The sequence below is a fragment of the Lissotriton vulgaris genome, chromosome 3_1 (genome assembly GCF_964263255.1).
Source record: "Lissotriton vulgaris chromosome 3_1, aLisVul1.2, whole genome shotgun sequence".
Taxonomy (NCBI): Eukaryota; Metazoa; Chordata; class Amphibia; order Caudata; family Salamandridae; genus Lissotriton; species Lissotriton vulgaris.
This window is the reverse complement of record NC_141689.1, coordinates 1,447,155,245-1,447,178,445: the sequence shown is the minus strand read 5'-3', so window position 1 is coordinate 1,447,178,445 and position 23,201 is coordinate 1,447,155,245.

The window sequence follows — 23,201 nt, the reverse complement described above, 5'->3', positions numbered from 1 at the left end:
TCCAGGGCGTACATGAGGGGTGACTTATATGTATAAAAAGGGAAGATTTGGGCTTGGCAAAAGGTTTATTTTGCCAAGTCTACATGACATTGTAAACAGTAGCAGGTTTGATTCTTGGCTAAAGGGGTACTTAAGTGGGTGGCACAATCAGTGATGCAGGCCCACTAGTAGCATTTAATTTACAGGCACTGGATACATCGAAAGAGATGATGCCTGTTCGAGAAAGAATAACATATGAGAATGATGTGAATTCTCCACAGAGGATTTTTCATTACACCCCACAGTCCCTCTACATCATTCATTTCTTCTTCCGTAACATTGGTTTTGAGACAGGTACTTGATACCGTGGTGGTCCTGTGTTTGGATCACTGCAGGACTGTAATTTAATCAGAATTTAGTGATACAGGGATATGAGTATTAGGAGGAAAATGTAAATAAGAAAAGAATTTGGGAAACTGGTTTAGACCATGTTTCGTACCAAAATAAATGAAGGAAACTATCCAACAGACTATCTGCCTGATATTTGGAACCATAAAAGATTGGAAAAAAACTCAGTATTAAAGGTTAATTCTACACTATCCACCAATTGGCAAGCACACATCAATATCTCTGACATAAATGATAAGATTTAAAACAGAAGGTATTATTCCTCCCAGGTCTCTCCTGAAGGTTTAGCCTTAGGCCCATATAATTCCGGTACATGCAAGGGTTGTTTCTTTTCCAACGCTATATCAGTTGCATACTTTTAGTCGTTACCACATATAGGGCCCAATTACGATGGTGGTTGGACCCCAACCGACGGCTCGTTGGTTGTGGTCTGCCAATTGCAGGTTGATAATGTGACATGGTATAGGAAACTGCAGGGAGACCCAGTTAAGGAAATTCAGGGAATGATAATGCAATTAATTCAGGAGGGTAAAGACAGTGGGTTTGTATGTGAAAAGGAAAGTGAATATCTTGTGAAGAAGTTCCCTCGAACCCCAGTGTTGTACCTTCTCCCAAAAATCCACAAAAACCTGACTGATCCCCCGGGACGACCAATAGTCTCGGGGTGTGATTCGTGTTTGGAGCCTATCTCCAAATACATTGATTTCTTTTTAAAACCTTTTGTCAGTGGAGTAAGGTCCTATCTAAAGGATACTACGGATTTCCTAGCAAAAGTGGAGGGGATGGAATTTGATCCTGAATCTGAAATCATGGTCACAATGGACGTGACGTCCTTATATACACAGATCCCTCAAGACGAGGCGCTTGAGGTGATAGAGATGTATTTGGACACCAGAGAGAGACCGCATAGAGTACCGACCAAATTTATTGTACAACTGGCAGAATTGACATTAAAAAAGAATTATTTCCGATTTAATGATCAATTTTATATGCAAATCAAAGGTACGGCCATGGGCTGTCCCTATGCTCCGGAGGTAGCCTTTTTGTATATGGCGCAATATGAACAAATGTTCATTGAAAATAATAATCCCTTTCAGAAACACATTAAGCAATGGCTACGGTACATCGACGACGTGTGGCTCCTGTGGCAGGGGAGCCACACCGAGTTGATGTCCTTCCACCAGTGGCTTAATAATAAACATCAGGACATTAAATTCTCCCTTGAACAGAGTAAAACTGTCATGACGTTTCTAGACGTCCAAATCACTTGTTCAGAGGGGCACCTCAAATCTTCTCTTTACCGTAAAAAGACAGACAAAAACACCATCCTCCACCACCGGAGTGCTCATCCACGGAACTTGAAAAGCAATTTACCTTACGGACAATTACTCCGGATCCGCAGAAATTGCTCAAGTCTGGAGGACTTTGACCACCACGCGGACAAGTTCTGCGATGAGATGATCACCCGTGGGTACCCCAAGAAGATGTTAAAACACTCGTATAAAAGGGCTCGCTACACGCCAAGAGAATGTTTACTGCAGAATAAAACAAAACGAGATCTTGAACAAATGGTGTGCGTCACGACTTTTGGGCCAGATACACATCGGGTCAGACAAATGGTCCTAAAGAACTGGCATCTGTTGGAAGAACTGGAGTGCCCCTTTCCTAGGCCCATTTTTGCCTACAGAAGAAATAGGAGTATCGGCCAACACTTACTACGTGCCGATATTGCAACACCCAGACCCAAACAAGACCTTCTATCCAAATGGGGTCTCAAACCTGTTGAGGGGCACCACAAGTGTGGGAACTGTGTGTCCTGTGGGTCCTGTCTGGAGGGCTGTGAATTCCAACATAAGCAAGTGAAATGGACTAACAAAGGGTTCTCCAATTGTAGGACCAAAAATGTTGTGTACGCCATCATCTGTGGTTGCCCTAAACTTTATATAGGGAAGACTAACCAGCAAGTGAACACTAGGATAACACAACATCGATCCCGTATCAAAAATAAAGTGCTCAGCGCGCCAATGGTCCAACACTTTGTTGATAAATCACATGCAGAAACTGAGTTTTCTTGGACAGTATTGTACACAATGCCCACCAAAAAAGGTCTTGTCGATATTGAGGAAACCCTGCTGCGCAAGGAGGCCTACTTGATCATGAGATTTAATATTGCCCAAACTGGACTTAATAGCATGTCCGAGGTATCAAGGCTTTAATCCTGTTACTTCTAAATGTTGCTCTACCTGTTTTGAACTACATGTCCCAGAGTTCCATGCGCTTATTGAATGTTCATATCCCCGCCCTAAAGATGGCGTTGTTGTTTCTGAATTGAACCTGGCAGTTGCACGACGGAGCGCCTACTGAACCGGTGAGTGCTCCGCATAATAGCTGGCGGTTTATCTGGTATTCGTAAACGGAGCTGACAACTTACAAGTCTCCCGTTTTTGTTTGACAGGCTGTAAGCCGAGGAATAGGAAACAGTGCGGTTCAAACCGGATACCGCTTTACCGTGGTGCATGAATTGACAGCAGCTTGATCGCGATTCCAAAACGCGCAAGCAAAGGTAATTTGCACACGAATCTATCCCGCTGCAGTCTTTAGCGCAAACAGTCTGGATTTGAGCAGGCTCTAAAACTATGCTACGCTCTTTGCCCCCTTACCAGATCAACCAGCATGCCTGAAACCTGAGACCGTTGAGAAAACGTTGTGTCTCCAGGTATGCGTTTTAAAACTTATGATCGTTGAGTCATGTTGGTACTTTAAATGCGTGAGCCGGTGTAAAATCTAATGTGGCGACTTTGGTTCGCACTTTACAGGTTAAATAAGGAACCACAGGATATCTGAACTAGAAAGGGACAGGGAGAAAACACTTGCTACTGTCCGAGGTATGAATCTGGAATTTTTTCCTTTATGTTTCGCGGGTTCACCCGCGTGTGCACAAACTGAAAGTACATTGCTTTTTCACATTCTAAGCTTGATGTTATCTTACCCGCTACAAGCATTGGTGCTAACAGATCCCCGAGATAAGGCATTCGGAGTCACTGTCAGGTACTAAAAGGGCCATGAGGGGCATTGGGGGCAGTCACCCTGGTACTAAGAACGTTTGGTGACATGTTGCTCTCCTTTTGTCTTTCTTTTTAACATAAACACCTTTTAGAACTACATTGAATGAGCCCTGATGAGAGTCCGTCAACCTGACTCACGGACTCGAAACGCGTCTGCATCATTGGAGGAATATGCGAAGGATACAGAATTTATTTCTGAGTCTTACTGATTAATTTGTTTATATTCTTCCACTGTTTTCCTTGAACGTGTCTCTTTCATTGAGTTGATATATTGATTTTGGTTTATTGAATGTTCCAATATGTGCAGAGATTCATTGGTTTATTGAATGTTCCAATACGACCACTCACTATCCGAAAGGTGTATTATATAATTGTGTGTTTTGTAACTTTTCCTGTGATTTATATTCTTTTCTGTTGCATTATTGTACAGTAGTTGTTACATGATGAGTGTCTTTCTCAGACAATCCGTCTGAGCTTATATGTTGAAATTTCTAAAGTAAAAGGTAAAAATAAATATACCGAACAAATCTGAAATTCATTTTGATTTGTTTGCTCGTAGTAGAGAGCATTTGAGAAGTGGTGGGGTTGGCATCTGTTTTCCCAAAAAACACCATCTAAATATCCCAGCACCTCATGGTGCCTGCCACATGGTGCAGGGATGGGAGCCTGCCGCACAAGCTCCCATTGACAAATGGAAGTTTCCAACCACACAATGTGCGGTTGCTTCCTAATTGGGGTTTTGGAGCCGCCTACCTATGCTCAGGTGGTTCCTTCCCTGAAACGGTGTCGGTCGGAGGCAACTATGGCAACTCCGACCAACATTGTAATGAGGCCCATAGTGTGAACAAGCTGTGCCAATGTTGGTTAGGACATTACAGTCTTTTGACTGTGAAGGAGCATTTGCCCCTAATGAAAAAAACATGGATTTTTCTGAATTTCTCCAAGGATCGTTCCTCACTAGAAGTAAATGATTTATAGTGACAGGGATACATGCTGTCTGTTATGATTGGAACAAATACTCTGAAAAAGAAGCTGCAGAAAGAATTTGACAGGTGGGTAAAGAAAACCTGCAAGCAGTTTTAAAAATTACTGATAATGGCGAACACAATATTTGCAAAAGAGTGTACTCCTTTAACAACATCGCGTCTTCAGTCTTAGATCTCATTAAAGGAGATTTAGGTCTGCTACTACATGGTCAAGCTTAAATAAGAGCTATGGTGCAATGAAATAGTGCTTTATAAACTCTTCAGTCAGGTTATGTGCCCTAGCAACTTCTGAATGAAACAACCAGTTTTTAACCTTACAATTTGACCCTGACACAGAAAACAATGTCTAAAATAAATCTGCATACACGTTGTTAAGTATGGAACAAATGAAAGAAACGGCATGTCATTTAGTGAAAATCCACCTGTTACACGGCTGATTCAAGGAGTATTTCCCTGTCTATTACAAATTTTAATTTTCATGATTGTCAAAAGTGCAGATCCTTAGTCAGGTATGAAAGAATACAGAATTCACATCTATTTCATTCAAAGAGATTTCCCTCATTACTTTGCAATTCATTTTTGTTGCAGGGAATGTTTAATGTTTTGATGCCTGCATTATGTTGTGCCCTTTTGATTACTCCTGTTACAAATTGTGTTTCTGGTTGGCAGAGGCTGTCCAAGCAGGAACCACAACCCTAGTCAGGGTAAGTCAGACACACATCCTATATTAACCTGTGCTCACCCTCTGGTAGCTTAGCACAGTCAGAATTAACTTAATAGGCAATGTGTAAGATATTTGTGCAACACATAACACAGTAAACAGTGAAAACACCACCCAAACATAATCCATAACAGGTTAGAACAGTACAGTTTACCTTAATGAACTAAAAAAGACCAAAACTAAAATCTAATAAATAGAACTGGAGACAATAATTTTTAAAGAATTAGGTGAAAGAAGTGCATAAAAGCGCACAGAGCTAACTGTTGTTGTCTGGTCTTGCCAGACCGGGACAAAGTCACAAGTTAAAGCCGACCGCTATAGAGCATGCGCTGCTACAGAGACACCGCCTGCTGAACACAGTACCTTAAATCCTGGTACACGGTCTGCGCTGCATTGCTTTGTAAGGCTTTGTGCCATCCAGCATCGGTTCCGAGAAGGACCACAGAAGGCAGAGCATCTTAGGCTCTCTTTGAAAGGTCTAGGACTGAGGTGGCACCACTTGGCAGGGTAGACTCACAAATGGCAGAGTCCAGGTGCTGTAGCCGGTGATTTGGAAGTCTTTTGTGTTTATGAGATTTTATAAAAAGAAGGCAAGTCAGCAAGCCCTTGGAGTCACTTTGGTTCTGGGTTGGAGAGAGGCAGGTCCAGTCCTTCTCACTACCAGGCAATAAGGGCAGGAGGTCACCACGGCAAAGCATACTTCCAGCATAGTGGTAGTCCTTTCAGCAGCACAGTAGTCCTTCCTGGAAGAATATCCACAGGCCCAGAAGTGTACTGAAGTGGTGGTGTCCGAGGTCCAGTATTTATACTTTGGTGTCCTGGTTCTGGAAGGTAGGATACCTTCTAGACAATGGCTTTGAAGTGCAGTGACTCTCCTTCCTTTCCTGGCTCCACGCTTGCTGGAGGGTCAATAAAGGGTCATTAGGCCTATGTTGTGGAGACAGGGCACAGCCTATTCAGGTGCACGTGAGTCTGTGCTTCGCTCGGCCCCCCCAACCGAGCCAGTTAAGAGTCCATTATGGCCCACCAAGTCACACCTAAGCTCCTATTGTATACTGCTGTCTAGAGGGAATGTACAAGGCCCAGATGTCACCCACCCCAGTTGTGTATTCAGAGAAAGACAGGGGCACAGAATGGCTAAAAGTAAAAAAAAATCCAACTTTCTTAAAGTGCCACTTTCAGACTCACAATTTAAAATCCGAGTGTACCATAAGTTGTGTTTTTAAATTGTGAACCAAGAGAAACCAAACTCTAAATCGCTATTTATTATATATTTATTTATTATTGACATTTGTTGAGCGTGCGGCTACCCCCAACGGGGGTGTCCCGGCGCTGAGGACTGCAGGCAGAAGGAACAAGCATTTAGCAGCTGGAAAATGAAAAGGTCTTCAGTTTGCCCCTGAATTGTGCTTCGGTGTCAATGAGACGAAAACTTATGGGTAGGGAGTTCCATAGTTTCGATACCACCACTGCAAATGCTCTACCACCCTTTCGTGCAAAGCGGAATCTGGGAGGGAGCAAGAGACGGAGGTGGTTTGATCTGGGATTAAGAGAAGATTGGACTATTTTTAGTCTGTGTCTGAGGTATCTAGGGCCTTTTCCATTCAAGGCCCTGAAGACTAGTGCAAGGGCCTTAAATTTGACGCGAGCTGTGATGGGGAGCCAATGCAACTGAGGTGAAATGGAATGTCGGTAGGGGACCTTGCAAATCAGCCTGGCTGTGGCATTCTGCACGATCTGCGGCCTGTGGAGAAGGTAGGCAGGAAGTCCCAAATACAAACTGTTCGCATAGTCCAAATGCGAAGTGACCAGGGCATGCGTCACTGTCTTCAGTGCCTCCGTGGGGAGAAAGGGGGAGATCTTCTTTATCATGTGGAGTTTGCCAAAGCAAGCCGAGGTGACTTTCTGAATCTGGAGTTTAAAGGATAGTTCGTTGTCGAATTGGACACCAAGATGGCTTGCCACTTTTACCGGGGTGGGTGGAGGGTTGAGTTCTGTGGGCCACCAGGTGGCGGGTAACAGGGGGGTCGCTTGATTAAAGAACAGCACCTCAGTTTTGTCTGTATTGAGTTTAAGCGTGTTCAGAGTCATCCAGTCTACAATATTAGAAAGACAGGATCTAAAATTCTCTAAACCGAGGGGCGAGTGGTCTCTAAAGGAGAAAATGAGCTGGGTGTCGTCAGCGTAAGAGACCACTCTAACCCCAAAAGTCTCAATCACCTTTGCCAGGGGTGCGAGATAAACATTAAAAAAAGTGGACTAAGGGCAGATCCTTGGGGCACCCCACAACCAAGTGGTTTCTTATCTTTCGACCAGAACGGTCGGCACCAAACTTGTTGTGTGCGGTCCGTCAGAAATGACCGAATTGGAAATTACATGCATGAAATGGAATAAGGTAATAACAATGTTAACCTAAGGGCAAGATAGGCCTTGCAGTAGTGAAAAACAAATGTAATAGTTTTTTATTACCTGGACATGTAAAACTTAGAAGTGCATGTCCAAACTCATAAAAACACTGCACCCTGCCCTTCGGGCTGCTTTAGGCATACCTTAGGATTGACTTACATGTTTTAAAATGTAAGATTTAGGCCTGGCAAATAGGTTATCTTGCGGGGGCCACATGGCACTTTAAAACTGCACCCACAAGGTCTGTCATGGCAGGCCTGTGACATGTTTAAAGGGTGACTGGAGTGGGTGGCACAATCAGTGCTGCAGGTCCACTAGTAGCATTTAATTTAAAGGCCCTGGGCACATGGAGTGCACTTTGCTAGTGTTAGAACTGGGGGTCTCTAATTGGCATAGGTAGGTACCACAGTCCAAATAGGGACCCTTGCTTCTAGTCAAGATAAGGAGGAAACACTCTTTAGATAACCCCTGCTCACCCCCTTGGTAGCTTGGCATGAGCAGTCAGGCTTATCAAAGGCAATGTGTAGAGTATTTGTACCAACACTCACAGTATCACAGTAAAAACACCACAAACTGAATCCAGCTCAGGCAGGGCCAAGTGGGGCATTTTGATACTCCTATCCAACAGTTTGCGTAATTACAAAGTCAGAAGCAGTACGACTGTGGGAGTACATAGCCAGGTACTGAGGATTGAATGTGGTAAGGGAAAAGATCTGGTCCTTGTTAATTTCTATAATAACATCTTTGATGCCACCAGAGGGAATATTTTGCTCCCTTTGGAAAAAGAAATTGCAAAGGTCCTGGCCATCTCAAACAAGAGGACAGACATCCTATGGGCTGGGGATTTTTAACCTGCAGCCATGCCACCTATCAAAAGGGAATGCATGTGGTTTTGGAATGGAGCTGGATAACCTTAGTGGGGGCGCGGGCAAGAACGAGGATTTCCCTCATTTTCCACATTGCCACTATGGCTCCATTTTAAATAAACTGTTGTTTAAATTAGATCTATACTTGTTAAACTGTAACAAAAACAATCGGAATGCCATCTGCCCCACTTTCACAGGGAGGGATGCTGGGACATTTATTGATCATATTCTTTTCTCTAGTAATGGTGACTTCTTAAACCTGCATGTTAGAGAAGAAAGTCTTAGCGACCATAATAGCATTTGTGTCACCCTTCCCTGAAGAGGTGCCATACTAGAGACCGGAGAAACCTGTACCACTGATATAGTTCCAAGTAGACCTAATGGCCTGAGGATCAAATGGACCGGGGCCAATTCTGCGGCCAAACAAAGGGAGGTCATAGTTAGTTGTAAAAATGAGATCAGTTATTGCTTAAATGACGTTATTAATTCCGATCTCTTGTTGTTACATTTTATTAATATCAACATCGCTATCGAGGGTATTTTTAGTAAGAAATCATCAATTAATAAAACAGTCAAATTGGGATGGTTTGATAACTCCTGTACAGTAGCCTTACGGGAACTGAAGCTCGCCTTAGGGTTCAAACCCCGAGATAGCAACAGAATTAAACAAACTAGGGCCAATTATAAAATGGCTATTGTTAACAGGAAAAAAATCCTACAGAGAGAAGCCTGTGACAAGCTGAATGAAGCAGTTGAGACTAAAAATAGCAAACTCTACTGGGAAACAGTCAATAGCCCATTTTTAAATACCGAGGGCATTCCGGAAATCACCTCCCATGTTGCATGCGAGGAGTGGATTATCCACTTTTCCAAAATCTTTAACCCAGAAGGGATACCATTAACCTCACCTCCCGCTGTATCGTCCACATGGTCACCTTTACCCTTGGGGATAACCCTGGAAGAGGGACATGAAGGACTTACCAACAGTAAGGGGGGGAAGGCCCAGGGCCCAGATGGGGTTCCAATTGATTTATTAAAAGCTGAAACTAACCTGTGGGCCCCCATTCTGGTGAGGACTTTCAATTGTGCAGCCGAAGGCAATATTCCACCCTCCTGGGGCCAATCGGTTATCATCCCCTTATTTAAAAAAGGTAACAAATCCGAGGCCTCCAATTATCGACCCATTTCTTTATTGGACGCCTCAGTAAAGGTCATGAGCAGAATTCTGCTCAAAAGACTAGAAACTTGGGCTGAAGATATGAACATTTTAACTAAGGTGCAATATGGTTTTAGGAAAGGCATGGGTACACTTGAGCAATGTGTAAATTTGGATCTTTTAATTAATAAATACACAGTAGCTAAAAAGGGCATCCTTTTCTTATGTTTTGCTGACTTGAGCAGCGCATTTGATTTAGTTGATCATGGTATTCTTTGGCAGGTCTTATTGGAGCTAGGGGCACCGAAAGAAATAGTTCATTTTTGGGCAAGGCTCTACGAGAAACTTTCTTGTAAAGTCCGATACGGTACCCTAGGCGAATGCACACCGTTTTTTAAAGTTTCAAGGGGCATCCGTCAAGGATGCGTGTTAGCCCCTCTTTTATTTTCCCTTTTTATCAACTGTATTGACCGCACTTTAGCCGCTATACCAGCAGACGCTTCGCTGATTGGAGGTAAACCTGTCACAATCCTATTATATGCGGATGACGCTGTCCTTTTATCCCGCACGCAGATAGGTTTACAGCGTCTCATTGACAGCTTCATGCTGTTCATTCAAAAAAGGAGACTCTGCGTGAATAAATCCAAGACGTATGTAATGTTATGTGGCCAGTCAGCTAACAAATTGAAGTCCAGCTTTTATCTAGATACTGACAAAATGTTACAAGTCAAATCATTTTGTTACTTGGGAATCACCTATGCCAATGACGGGTCTTGGAAACCTGAACTTGACAATATCAGGATGAAAATGTTGCGAACCACCAGCAGTGTATTTCGATTTGCTTCCAAGCTTGGATCAAGAAGCATCCGAGATATGATTAACATTTACAACATACGCTGTGTTCCCTCTGCACTGTATGGGGCGGGTGTGTGGGGTCACATCGATGGCACTTCTTTACAAAAAGATGAAAATAAGTTTTTAAAAAGAGTGTTATGTGTCCCTCATTCTGCTTCCGTTCAAATAATCCATGATGAGGTCGGGATCGAGTTTATCTCTGACTTAGCAGCCGTTCGTCCACTCTTATTGTGGCGCTCTATTTGGGCTAAGTCAGAGACTCGATTCAATCAAGAAATTATTCTTGACTGTATAGGATTGGACTTCTCTTCCCGTATTCTGTGGTTGAAATACATTCACTTCTGGTATAAAACTCAATTTGATATTGACGTTCTTCTTGACCCCGAATTGGCGGTTGAAATCCCCAAAAAAGAAATTAAACAAACCTTTTTAAAGTATAAAAAGAAAGCGCGAGATGACGTTTATGGCAAGTTGGCCACTGTGAAGTTCTATAAGGAGCTAAATCTACCATCGGGGTTCCAAGCCTACCTTTTGAAAGTTTCCCGTCCCTCTCATCAATTTGTCCTAACCCGTGTAAGGCTGGGTATTGTACATCATCTGGTTGCGTTCCCAGTACAGAAACTTAAATCTGATACTCCTTGCCCTTGTGACAATATTTCACGCCAGAGTTGCTGTCATTTTCTACTTTTCTGCAAATTTTATCATTTTTTAAGAATAAGGTACCTAAAACCCATTTTTATTAAATATAACATACGGTCTTTTAAGAATGCCTTAGCGCTTCTATCATCCCTTGAGAATGTGGACATTTGTTTTTTTGTTGCCACTTTTATCTTGAAATGTACAGCTGCCAGGAAATGTATAGTATTGCCATAATTTCATATACTCCTGTCTGTACTTATCTGTCCTTAACTGTACTTTGTACCTGAAGATGTAACATGTCTTTTTACTCGGGGTCTGATTTAAAATGTATAGCTGCCAGGAAGAGCACTTGTGCGATACTTACTCTTAATTCCTGTCTGTACATGTATCCTACCATGCTTTTTAGCTTTTTAAACGTTCTTATTATTATAAAATGTTGATTTTTGTCCTTGTAGTTACTTTATTTTGAATTGTACAGCTGCCAGGAAGTGTATAGTGCTGCTATAATTCTACACTTTCCTGTCTGTACTTATAGTTCTTTAATTTTACTTTGCAAATTCACACTGTTCCATTTTTTGGCTTGGTGTTTGCTTTAAAATGTACAGCTGCCAGGATAAACACTATATGTGATTACTATTTTTATTCCTGTCTGTACATGTATGATTCTCTCACCTTTTAGCTTTTTTTCATATCCTCAATTATTTATTGATGCCCAGTGCCTGTCTATATATGTCACCTCCCTCAGGAAACATTCCGTAGTTCACTTGAATAACTTTGTTCTTTAAAAATGTTTTTAAATTTAATGACTTGTTATAAATTTATGCTTGTATGATTTGTACTTTCAAATCGAATAAAAGCTTATGAAATTGAAATTGACTCCACAACAGTTTAGAAAAATAAAGATATTTAATCTAAACTACACAAGACCAAAACAAAACAAATCCAACATACACAGTTCAAGAATATGGTTTCAAAAGAGTTCTTAAGGTTGCATTAAAATAATCCACAGTTACATCACAATTTAGCCAACAGTACTTTTAGATGCGACAAAAGTTCCAAGTGAAAAAGCTTTAGCGTTGAAAAGCAAGCGATGCGTCACTTCTGAGACCCTGGGGAGATGATGCGACAATCCCGCTGGATGCAGCGGGTGTGTTGCAGGGACTCCGGTCTGTATGGGGAGGGATACGAAACCTTACGTGGATTCCGGTGAACAGGTTTCGGTGGAAGTGGCTCGCAAAAGGTACGATGCGACGATCTTCGGGGCGGTGATGATCTCCTTTGCAGCGAAGATGCACGTCTCAGCGGCATCTAGCAAAGTCCTTCCCCTCTCCTTGGCAGCAAAGCAACAGCAGGTCAGTCCAGCAGAGCAACAGCAGAACAGTCGTCCTTCTTCAGTTTCAGCTTTCCCCTTGGCAGAGGTTCCTTCTTGATTCCAGAATAATCTTATTTTCTGGAGTCAGGGGTCCTGTACTTATACCTCAAGTTGTTGTTCCCTTTGTGCAGGGGGGCTCTGAGCCTTGTCTGAACCAGTCCTGGGTGTTCCTTGAGCACTTTGTTTTCCTGGCCTCTCCTTTCCTTTCAGAGAGAGGGGAAGGGTCGTCAGCCGCCCAGCAGGAGGTAGAGCCAGCATTGTGGAAGGTGGGCACAGCCCTATTCAGGCCGAGGTACTACCTCTCCACCACTCTAGATGCAGATGGAGCTATTCAGCCCAGGGATGGCCCACTCAGCCTCTGGGAGCCACCCAACCCCTGCCACTCACAAACCAGACAGTCAATTCACAGACAGTCCAAGGCACACAGAAAGGTCAGACAAGAGAACAGCAACTTTCTAAAAGTGCTGTTCTCAAACATAGGATTTAAAAAACACCTTTCCTAAAAGATGTGTTATTAAATTCTGAGTTCAGGGATACCAGACTTTGATGTCCTACCTCGCTCCTATGGGAAGATATGCTGGTAGCCACTGCAGCCAGCATTGCCCATGATAGCCTATGGGCAAGGTAGCCTTACAATAGGGAAAAACGAAAATGGCTGTCATTCACTACCAGAGCATGTCACCTGCACTAGTACATGCTGTGAGAAGTTGGCCTGGTATATGATGTCCACTATTCTAGTGGGCACCTTGCAGCATTCCAAACAACCCTTATGGGGATGGTTGTAAAGTCAACCTTATAGACCAGCTATCCTAGTGGTAGCATGGACAAAGCAGTCTTAGGCTAAACCTTCAGAAAGCATGTGAAGCCAGATGTTTTACCAATAATAATCCCTTGAACATCAAATGAAAGGACACCACACAAGGTATATCTATACTAATATAATTCAGAGAGAGCCCAAACCTTTGAGGCGGGTAATCTCAGGAACCACAGCACCAATCACAACCCCCAATACAGCGTTGGAAAGGGCAGTTGCAGCAGAAGGACATAGGCTATGCAGACGCCCACCATATACATTTAAAAGGTAAAAGAACCGTGCCAGCAAAGTAGTCCCTTGTGGGCATGTCTGCGTTGTGCTGTGGGCGTGTGCTGGGGGAGTGACAAATGCTGGGGGCGTGTGGTACGTTCCGCCCTTCATGCCATGTCTTATATCATGTGCTGTGGACGTGTGCTGGGGGCGTGGGCGTGTGCGGGGCACAGGATTACCCAGGTTCTGTACATTCCAGCTCTGGGTTTACTGTATGGAGGTCAGGCATGGCGCTATTCCGAAGGGCCAGAAGGAGCGCAAACAGGGGGCATTGTGCAGGAAATGTAATCTCGCCTTAACTTCCGGTGACGCCTGAAGCGAACACTGGAGATTTTTCCACTTCTGTTGCGTACAAGCTTCGTGCCACGCATATCCGGACACAAGGCCCGCCTCCACGGAAATAGCAAGAAAGGGACTACAGCTCCCCCCGGAATATGTGATGATATTCCGCAAACCAACATCCCGCATACCATCACTCTGCAATTTTTATAACGCAGGACTATTACTCCGCAAAGACATCATTTCTAAAACTTTTACAACGCATATGACTTTATCACGCATACCATAATAAAGCAAATGCATGTGTGGTAAAGTCATATACATTGTAAAAGTACATTATCAAAACATCAAATATATGTTTGTATATTTGTGTATTTATATATATATACATATATATATATATATATCAGCATAAATCTTCAAACCTCCACTGCACAGCGGCGAGAGAAGAGACAGACCCCACGCTTTCCAGGCAAGATGTTTTATTAAGTTCTCGTGCCTTCCAAAAAATGCAACGTTTCGACTAACGATGTAGTCTTGATCACACACCACATTGCACAAAGTGGAAACTTTTTTTTATATTCTTTGCAGTGAAGACACACCCTTCCGGGTCCCACCTCCAAACGTGAGTCACATGGTAAAACATTTAAAACAACCTCGCCTTAATTAAAGGCACAGTGCATGGTAGCCACATTCTAGTTGTAACAATGTTGCAATACAAAGTGAAAGATACATGCGTTAGTCTGTTGACATATTTACATAAGTTACTTTGTATCAATATTTGCATATACCATGACTTTAAAACTGAATATTTTAAAATAACCGCATGAATGCGTGAGTGTTCATTAAAGCAGTTTGCTAAGACACATTATTAACATAAATGCTCGTTGTTAATCGCACTGGTTTGCAGTATTGGTAATTTGCAAACTATTTCTATAGACTGTTGTATATCAAATACCACACAAGGTATATCTATACTAATATAATTCAGAGAGAGCCCAAACATTTGAGGCGGGTAATCTCAGGAACCACAGCACCAATCACAACCCCCAATACAGCGTTGGAAAGGGCAGTTGCAGCAGAAGGACATAGGCTATGCAGACGCCCACCATATACATTTAAAAGGTAAAAGAACCGTGCCAGCAAAGTAGTCCCTTGTGGGCATGTCTGCGTTGTGCTGTGGGCGTGTGCTGGGGGAGTGACAAATGCTGGGGGCGTGTGGTACGTTCCGCCCTTCATGCCATGTCTCATATCATGTGCTGTGGACGTGTGCTGGGGGCGTGGGCGTGTGCGGGGCACGGGATTACCCAGGTTCTGTACATTCCAGCTCTGGGTTTACTGTATGGAGGTCAGGCATGGCGCTATTCCGAAGGGCCAGAAGGAGCGCAAACAGGGGCCATTGTGCAGGAAATGTAATCTCGCCTTAACTTCCGGTGACGCCTGAAGCGAACACTGGAGATTTTTCCACTTCTGTTGCGTACAAGCTTCGTGCCACGCATATCCGGACACAAGGCCCGCCTCCACGGAAATAGCAAGAAAGGGACTACAGCTCCCCCCGGAATATGTGATGATATTCCGCAAACCAACATCCCGCATACCATCACTCTGCAATTTTTATAACGCAGGACTATTACTCCGCAAAGACATCATTTCTAAAACTTTTACAACGCATATGACTTTATCACGCATACCATAATAAAGCAAATGCATGTGTGGTAAAGTCATATACATTGTAAAAGTACATTATCAAAACATCAAATATATGTTTGTATATATGTGTATTTATATATATATACATATATATATATATATATATATATATATATATATATATATATATATATATATATATATGTATATAGAAGCAAAACTCGTCCCAAAAGCTCCAACACTGCCAGATAGCACGCAGTCTCGAAAAGACGAAGAGAGGAACCCAAGAATGGTGCCAAACAAAGTGCGTATTTATTTCAGCTCAATTTTGCTCAGCATGCCCGCCATTACGCGTTTCGACAGTATCCACTGTCTTGATCACATGATGTGATCGCAAAGCCACAAGGGAATTTATTTACAGCATCAGTGACACAAAAGGTGGACTAAAATTAACCACCAACTCAAACACATAATGTTCTCAAGGGTTCAAAGAGACAAACAGGGGACTATACAAATAATTCATAGTCTTTCCTGATCTTGAATACAACCCGCAGTGGGTGAATAAATGAAGTATGTACATTGTGCAATATAGAGCAAATAAATAAATATATACATATAAATTCATATACATATAAATGTATGTCATAAAAACATAGTGTTGATTTCATTTCTTCAAAGATTACGTCTCATGACCCTTAATAAACATTTTGAAAATTTATCCCAAGTGGGAATTTCCACTAAAGTATCAAGTGCTTAATGTAAACAAGATCTATTGTAAACAAACACAATTCTGGCTGTTACTTCCTTTTGTGTGGCAAAGAGCAGCCATCTTCGCAAAGTGCAAATTTGAATAATAAAAGTGCTAGGTGCTAGTAAATTATTATAACAAAATTTTGAAAAGGGAGGAGCCCCTTCCTTTGAAATTCAATTTACTGACTGATGTTAATACACAGCTCTAACCTGTAATGCAAAAATATTATGAAAATCCCTTTGTTTAACATACTGTGGCTGACATATGCTGTGGAATGTGTCATGCATTCATTATAGGGCGAATCAGCAAAAGATAAAGATTCAAGAATCATAAACAGGTGTACAGATCCTCACTGGCGTTAAGACCTCCAGGAGTACGGCTGTTTAGTTCCAAAATATATCGAGTCTCGAGGACCCTCAATAATCCATCCCTATTCCCCCCTCTTTTGAGGGGTAGAATGCAGTCAATCACATAATAAGTGAGAAGTTTAGGATCACTCTCATGAACAGCCTGAAAGTGGCGCGCCACCGGATAGGATTGATCATTGTTGGAGATTGCTCTTATGTGCTGCAGTATTCTCCTGTGAACCGGAAGCCGGATGCTCCCTACATACCGGAGGTCACAGGGGCACTGCAGCACATAAACAGCAAATTCTGTCTTGCAGGACAGCTGTTTTGTTATAAGTACAGGATCATCCTTGAATGGTGTGTTATATCGTGTTTTGTTACACCCATTCTTGCAGGCCTTGCAAGTGGAACACTTCAGAAAACCTTTTCTCAAATTCATAAAAGTTTTAGATATAGGTGGTTCCAAATGATTTTTAACCAGCCTGTCTGACATGGAGGTAGATTTTCTAAAGGAAAATTCTGGCTTTTTACCCACTGAACCACCGATGACAGGATCCCCTGTCACCAGGTTCCAATTACGGCTGAAGATCCGCCGGATCTCCTTGTGCTGTTGGTTATATATCACCACTACCCTAGAGCATTCTGTGGAAGTGTCAGAACAAATGGCTTCAGACTTCGGTTTAGGTGCCAAAATCTGTGCTCTCGACATGCCATTCGAGCGCTCAATAGCCCTGGAGATTGTTTTCGCAGAATATCCACGTGCCAGGAATCGCAATTTACTTTCTTCCATGGCTTTAGCACACTCTCTTTCATCACTACAAATTCTTTTGATACGAAGCATCTCCCCAAAGGGGATACTCTGTATCAAGTGATGGGGATGTTGGCTAGCCACGTGCAGGATAGTGTTGCCTGCAGTCGGCTTTCTATATAACCTCGTGGCCATATTTCCAGCTTCAATGTATACCTCTATGTCTAGGAAGCATAGCTGTGATTTACTTATGGTGGATGTAAATTCCAGGTTAAGGTCATTGCAATTCAGTTTTTCTACAAATTCTTGAGCCTCCTGCATAGTACCCTGCCATATAAGAAAGAGGTCGTCTATATATCTCAAATAGACAGGGACGTGACTCCTCATGATGGCCTGATGCTGCACCATGAGGACCTGCTCCTCCCACCAGCCCATGTGCAAGCACGCTAGGCTGGGAGAAAAGCAGGCCCCCATGGCTACCCCTCTGATCTGTTGATAAACTTGGTTGTTGAACAGAAAATAGTTTTTTTCTAAACAGATCTTAATCATGGCAGTAAGCATGGAGTTATGAGACGAAAAATTAATTGCCCTCCTATTCAAAAAATAGTTAACTGCTCTAATACCGTCCATATGTCGTATAGACGTGTATAAAGACGTAACATCCAAACTCATAAGTATACAGTCCGCATTCCAATTAAAGTCACCCAACTTTCTAACAAAGTCAGATGAGTCCTGCACATATGAATCCAGTTTTTTTACACTGTCCTGCAAAAAATAGTCAATATATGTTGACATATTTTCAGTGGAACTGTTAATCGCTGAAATTATGGGTCTCCCGGGAGGAATTTGTGTGTTCTTATGGACTTTGGGAAGCAAATAAAACGAAGGTATAACCGGGAATTCTTTTTTCAAAAATCCCAATTCCTCCTTTGTGATTAGATTTCCGCTCTTCCATGCAACCAGCTTGGCATTTTGATCTTCCCATGCCAACCTTACTGCTCCCAAATTGCTCTTTCTATAACAGGAATGGTCTTGTAGTTGTTTTTCCGTTTCTTGTATATACATTTGACGAGGCCACAGTACTATATTTCCACCCTTATCCGCTTGGCGGATCAAAATGTTGTTGTCTGATTCAAGTTTTTTTATAAGGGGGTTGTAGCTCTGATTTAGATTATTAATCACTCTATGTTTTTTGTTGGTGGTGATATAGAGTTGCTTTAAATCCTTGGTAATCAGATCTTGGTAAACGTCAATATTGTCGTGAGGCATTATAGGAAGAAACACCGATTTTGGCTTAAAAGGAGTGACACCAGATACCTGATCAACTCTTGACTTCACCAAAGGTACCATTGTAGAAGGATTCGTTTCCTCTTGTAATCCCCATATCTCGTCAAAGTCAGCTCGGTCTCCAGCTTCCAAGGAGAGCGAATCAGTTTCAATTGCTCCCAATTTTTTCTTTCTTGTGGGTTGCATTTTGAAATATTTTTTGAGCTTGAGTTTCCTCACAAAACGGAAAGCATCCATTCTTGTATCCGCATAGTTAAAGTTACATGGAGGGCAGTAGGAAAGGCCCAAACTTAGAATATTGGATTCTTTCTCAGTTAATAACGTTGAAGTGAGATTCATTATTGAGCCGGGGCTGCCGCCTGTGTTTTTGCTGCTTTTTTGTTCCACCGGTTTTTCTTTTGACTGTTGTTTGGTTTTGTTTTTGTTGCACTTTCTCCTTTCGCCTCGTTTCCTGTTGGCCCTTTGGCGTTTTGACCGCCAGTCTGTCCTCTGGATCTCAATGTGTCTCGACGGCCCTGACACATACAGCTCATTTCATGGGCCTTGGAGAGTTTTTTTAATTTAATTAAAATATTTATTCTTTTAAATTGCATTATTTATACTATTTGTATTTATTATTTTATTTTATTACCCTTTACACCCTAAAAACGAATCCCACCCTGCTCCCTTTAAATACCCCTTCACCCCATAATCATAACCCACCCTTACTCCTGAAAATACCCCAACACCCTTAAACTCTAACCCATCTTAACCGTATAAATATACCATGTACCCCAAAACCCAAACCTAGCCCTGAACCCTTAAAATAACCCTGTACCCCAAAACCCAAACCTAGCCCTGAACTCTAAACTACCCCTGTACCCCATAACCCAAAACTGTATCTGAACCCTTAAAATACCCAAACACCCCAAAACATATACCTCAGTACCCCAAAACATATACCCCTATACTCATACATACCTTATCCAAACATAAAAAACATGCTTTTACCATTAATGCATTTACAAAGAATTTAGTTGTAAATGTATGCGTGAATCAAACCTTGGGTGCTATAGGAGTTTAACAAGCGCTCAAGAAATAATACACACCTATATTTTTACCACTCTACTTCTCATGCAATAAGGGTGCTCACAAAATTTCAGTGGAGAAAAACACCCAATTCCTCCCTGCGTAATCCAATGATTAGGCACACTCAAAAAAACACAAGTTGGAGCACTCCACTTATAATAGCTATAAATTAGCTCAGTTCATATGAAAACATCCAAGAGAATTTTTCATGAGGATTATCTTCTTTTTATTCTTTGTGTTCACATCCAATCCCAACCAACGCGTTTCGCCGAGGTTAATTAGCACCTATCGGCTTCGTCAGGGCTGGAAATAATACAAAACAATGCGCTCTTACCATTATGTACATATTCCAAAATTTAAAGATGGATAGAGCCCCACATGGCCCATTCGTAAACCTGTGTCCATATTTACTAAAGTGAGTACATGCATCATAAATCATTTACAACTTTCTTCAACTATAAATTACCATTCATGTCAACATATTTCAGTGAAAATGCAAAGGTCTCCTACACCACATTGGTGAATTTTGAATAGAAAACATTTAAATGAAAATAAGAACTAACATAACCTGTAGCACAAAATATGTGATTTACATCATTGAGTGTAAATGTCTAAAAATTTATGTGAGAAGCACAATTCGCATGCTGAAGGATAGGGTGAGTGAACACCTGAGAGCAGTAAAAAATAATGATTTGCGATACCCAATAGCAGAACATGTACATACATGTAGTAAGCAGGATCAAAGTAAGAGCTTTAAATTTTATGGGATAGATCATGTGTGCATTGACCAAAGAGGGGGAAACAGAGAACTGAAATTAAGACGGCAGGAGGCAAGATGGATTATGAAACTGTGGGCTGTGGAGGACGGCCTAAATTTTGATCGAGAGTTGGAATTTTTTCTCGGTGATTAGTGTCTGTAAGGACCTGGAGTGATAAAATAGTACTGGTCTGATCAGGGGTACTTCATCAATAATTATTATGTTTGATGAAAGCTGAGAATAGTACCATAATCATCAGATATTATTGAAGATTTTTTACGGAGTGTCTCTGTGGACATATATAATTAATGCTGAGACAAATGAAATTGCACATAACCCACTTGGGGTTTTATAAATATCAGTAGTATTCATAGTGGTTAATTGGAATTGTGAGTTGTTAAAAATGTTTTTAAGGAAATGACTTTAAAATCTGCAATGATGGGTAATGAGTCTGGAAATTATTATACATATATAGCTTAAATCTGAATTTAGTAACCCAGACGGATATGGTACCGATATCATCTAATAATACACGAATATTACACAAAGGTGTATTAAGGTACTGGTATATAGCATTATTCCGAGATTCAGAAGGAAAACGCTAACATTTATAATTGTATTATTATAAACAAATGGGAACAGTAGTACAGAAGGGTTAATGCCTTCCTTAACATCACGAGTGTAAACGCATAGTGAGCGTTTCCCACTCAAAGATGGCGCTCGAAGTTCCACAGAGGTAGTCCGTTTTTTATGGCAAGGAACGCCATTTAATGGGCGCGAGGCAGGCTGTTGGTGCCGCCTGTACACGGGACGCCAAGATTAAGAAAAAGGTAAGCGCCCGACGAGTATCATACACGAGTTTACCAAAGCGAGTAGGCTCCACGTTTAGTAATGAAACGCTCTTTGAATTACTAGGGAGGAGGTGCTGAATAACGAGGGCGGCGGATTGACTAAAACCGGCAACATAACGAAACTGAAGGTATTACTACTTGTAATATATTTCAAGACTAATAGTTGTTTAGTAATAGAGAAACATGGATAAATGGGTTTAGATATAATTATAATCCTTTGCTTTCAGGAAAGGTGAATACTGGTACTTAGAAAAACAAGTGGATTTCTTTTGTGATGCTATGGATATAAGTGCAGGTGAGAATTTTAACAGTGATAATTGGAGATTAATGTGAAGGTTTAAAAAAGGTCATTGGAGTTGACAAGGCTTTACATATAGCTGTACATTATATTTTTTAGAAGCCATAAATGCAAGGAAAATATTCACTTCGAGAAAGGAAGTCAGACCAAACATAATAAACAAGCACACTCCCTAAAGACTTGAGGTATGGAATCTTATAAAAATAGTGATGTGGTTGTAATGACTGAGGCTTTCTAAATCCTCCCTCATGCCATAGCTTAAAAGTAAGTGTATGTTTCTCCTTATAGGCGACACCTATATAGAAGACAAGGTAAAACGCTGACAATAAGGATGTTAGATTTAGGGTTATAATGGACTTTTGGAGTAATTTCACATGAGGTTTTTCACTTACAATTTGCATGGAAATGTTTTCTATTCAAAATTCACCAATGTGGTGTAGGAGACCTTTGCATTTTCACTGAAATATGTTGACATGAATGGTAATTTATAGTTGAAGAAAGTTGTAAATGATTTATGATGCATGTACTCACTTTAGTAAATATGGACACAGGTTTACGCATGGGCCATGTGGGGCTCTATCCATCTTTACATTTTGGAATATGTACATAATGGTAAGAGCGCATTGTTTTGTATTATTTCCAGCCCTGACGAAGCCGATAGGTGCTAATTAACCTCGGCGAAACGCGTTGGTTGGGATTGGATGTGAACACAAAGAATAAAAAGAAGATAATCCTCATGAAAAATTCTCTTGGATGATTTCATATGAACTGAGCTAATTTATAGCTATTATAAGTGGAGTGCTCCAACTTGTGTAAATGTATGCTTGGTAAAAGCATATAAAATGTAATGCCATGCGGTATAATGGCATTGCGGAGTCATGGTACTTTCGTAATGAAAGTATGCGGAGTGATGGTATGCGGAAAGAAAGTTGCGGAATAATGGGTGTTTACCCTCCCCCGGTAAGTACATTGGTGGCACAGCGGCCCACATCTCCAGCAACATACTGATATTTTTCACCACCCTTTTGAAAAAAGCACAGGTCTCTCTCATTGATGGCCAGCACGACATACACTTTCAGACACACCTCCTGCCACAAGTTCTAGAATTGCGGACTTTAAAGCTGGGGAGCTACGTTCGAATCTCGGCATCAGCTCAACATCCTGTGATTCCAGGCAAATCACTTTGTCTCCCCGTACCTACCACAAATGAATGTGTTCTTCTGCAATGTAAATTGTGCTCATAGCATGTTGTCGAGTACCCTCTATATTATATTGCAAGGAAAAATAAAGTAGGGAAACTCGAGTTCACACACTACTGAACGCGCACTCTAAAGTGCATCAGCAGTGCACTGTGAATCGGAGCATTTCACAGGCCTGTCACAGATAAGAAATGCTATCAAAACGAAATCCTACAAAACAATATACTACTGGCCGGCAGCAATTCATACCCGGACAACATCGGGAGGGGCTGCTAGTATCAAATATATATGTATTTATTACTAACACAACCCCTCTGCACTATTTATGAGGTCAGAGTTCGAGATACAGCACAAGTTACTCAATAAGCATACTATAAGTTGCACAAATACAATTCTACCCTAGGGGCCTCGGGAACCATATACTAAGT